Consider the following 2976-nt stretch of genomic DNA (forward strand, 5'->3'; position numbering starts at 1 on the left):
AAGTATAGACAATTGGCAATGATACTGCAATAACAATCTAAAAATATGTCAATATTCAGATTAATAGAAGGAGGTTTTTTTTTTTTTTTTAACTCTGCGGTTATACCCTGGTAAAGATTCTGTTCATTTAAGCAAATGTTCAAAACAACCATTTAATTTTGATGGGTTCATCGTAGTTCTACTATTTACATTCCATTTTTGGTTTTGTGCCTGCTCCTGGTGGCACATGGCGGTCTGGGAGAGACCTGGGAATGGGTGGGTGTGACCACTGGGCTGGAATGCACCACGCTCTCAGTGGAGGCTGCGGGCCGAGCCAGAGCCATGGCCAGGATGGCAGTCCGACGGAGCATTGCTGCTGCAGGATTTGCCAGGAAACATGGAGCCTCAAGTAAAACAAGGTTTTCAAAGTCCACCAAACCTGCCTTCAGTGGTGGCTATCATAGCGGTGGGTTTAAGCCCCCCAGTGACACAACAGGAAGCAGTATTAATATTAGGCATGAGCCCTACCACCGATAAAGGAAAAGATGCTCATAGACGGACAAGGGAGGATCTCCTTGTATACCGGTCAAAACCAATAAAGCTAAATATTTACTGAAGGGCAAGCTAAAAAATGAAGAAAATGTGTGATGAATTTTAAGTTCTTGTTCGTGTATGTATGAGTACCAGCATTTTATAATAAAATTACTCAAAGCTTAAAAAAATCTATTTTTAAAACTAGATGTCCATTTTTTGTTATGGCATGGGGAGGTGATAATTTGGCAGTGTCCAGTTTTGTTTTGCTTTTCTTTTTTTAATGTTTTTTTTATTTATTTTTGAGAGAGAGAGAGAGAGAGAGAGAGAGAGCGCAACAGCATGTGCAGGGGAGGGTCAGAGAGAGGGAGACACAGAATCTGAAGCAGGCTCCAGGCTCAGCACAGATCTGACACCAGACTTGAACCCACAAACTGTGAGATTGACCTGAGCGAAGTCGGACACTCAACCAACTGAGCCACCCAGGTGCCCCTTTGTTTTGTTTTTCTTTGTGCTTTTTTTTTTTAAGAGAGAGAAAGAGAGCCTACAAGTGGGGAAGATGAGTGGAGAGAGAGACAGAGTGAGAGAGAGAGAGAAAGAGAATTAAGCAATCTCCATGCTCAGTGCAGAGCTTGATGTGAGGCTCAATCGCATGATCCTGGAATCATCATGACCTGAGCCAAAACCAAGAGTTGGTTGTTCACCCAACTAAGCCACCCAGGTGCCCCTCAATCATCTTCTTAACACCAATTACAAAGCTCTTCTAAGCCAACATTCTCTCCAAGCTGCATCTAAGCATCCTCTTCATGGATGCTTCATTAGAATTTCATGACAGGAGTACAGATTGGCGACACTTAGCTAAATAAAATGTAGGTATGATCCAGGCTCTCTAGAGATAGAGAAATCTTGGAAGAGGAACACTTCTGTGCAAATATTAGGTGAGAAAGAAAGTAGCTGTGTGCATGCCTCAAAAAGTTAGTTTCATGAAAGTGATAGGGGTTAGGAGGGAGCTACAAGAGCCTCTCTGGGAAATGAACTAAATGTTGAATGAAATCACCAAAGTAGAACCATACCTTCCTATGGTTCTATGTAAGTTGAGCATTTTACCCTGCATCTTCTGCTCTTCTTCCTCTTTTATTTGATGTTTAAATAATTTATATGCTTCAACAATGCATTGTTTTGTACTTTTCTTTGGAGGAATTTTCTTGATTCAATTGAGTGAATATAGAAATAGATACAAGTCTCTCAATTCTTTCTTTTTTAAAATTATTTTTCCTCCAAGTCTTTATTTAAATTCCAGCTAGTTAACACAAGTGCAATATTAGTTTCAAGTGTAGAATGTGGTGACTAATCACTTCCATAGAACACCTGGTGCTCACCACTTATGTCAGTATTGATGTTTTATTTCTCAAAGAACTGTCCTTATCATTGAAGTCTTATTGGCATAAAGTTCTTTATATATTCCACTATTCCACTTGTATTCTCAGTAGGTTTTGTAATGAGATCCCTGATATAATTCCTGATATTAGTGATTTTCTATTTTCTAAATTGCTTTCTCCTTGATCAGTCCTGCAGAATTTTGTCTTTGTGAATTACTCAATTATCTGATTATTTAGAAAATAATTTTATGGGGTGCCTGGGTGGCTCAGTTGGTTAAGCATCCAACTTTGGTTCAGGTCATGATCTCATAGTTTGTGAGTTTAAGCCCTGTGTCAGGCTCTGCGCTGACAGCTCAGAGCCTGGAGCCTGCTTTATATTCTGTGTCTCCTTCTCTCTGCCCCTCCCATGCTCATGCTCTGTCTCATGGTGGGAGGTACTTGTGGGGAGAAGCACTGGGTGTTACATGGAAACCAATTTGAAAATAAACTATTTTAAAAAAGGAAAAAATAATAAATAAATGCTAAAATTTTTTTCAAAATAAGAAAATAAATTTATGTGTTTTTAATACCTGTTATCTTTATTATTTTCTTCTTTTTACTTAATTCTCATATATACGACTCATCTTTTTCTAGTTGCAGAAGATGGAAAATTATATCATTGATTTTAAACTTTCTTTTTTCTTAAAATATTTATAGCTATCTATTTCCCCCCTCAGCACCATTTTAGCTGCATCCCACACATTTTGATAAGTTGTGTTGTGATCTAATTAAATTCAAACACTTGTGGTGAGCACAGCATAATGTATTGAGAAGTTGAATCACTAGGTTATACACTTGAAATGAATATGACATTGTGTATCAACTATACTCAAAATTTTCAAAAAAGATTCAAAAATTTTTATAATTCCCTTATGATTTTTTATTTTAGCATATTAATTATTTTGAGATATGTAGTTTAACTTCCAAAATTTGGGACTATTCTGGCTAACATTGTAACTGATTTCCAATTTTTTGATTACTTGATTGATTTATATATGAGTGTATGTATTCATGTATTTAGAGAGTGCAAGCAGGGAAGGGGCAGAGG

The 2976-nt window shown here is 37.4% G+C and overlaps 1 pseudogene; it reads left to right on the forward strand.

The window, feature by feature from the left end:
- Positions 1 to 376: 376 nt before the first annotated feature.
- Positions 377 to 627, forward strand: LOC115291081 (annotated as a pseudogene).
- The last annotated feature ends 2349 nt before the right edge of the window (positions 628 to 2976 follow it).

The sequence above is a fragment of the Suricata suricatta genome, chromosome 5 (assembly GCF_006229205.1).
Source record: "Suricata suricatta isolate VVHF042 chromosome 5, meerkat_22Aug2017_6uvM2_HiC, whole genome shotgun sequence".
In the NCBI taxonomy this organism is placed as follows: Eukaryota; Metazoa; Chordata; class Mammalia; order Carnivora; family Herpestidae; genus Suricata; species Suricata suricatta.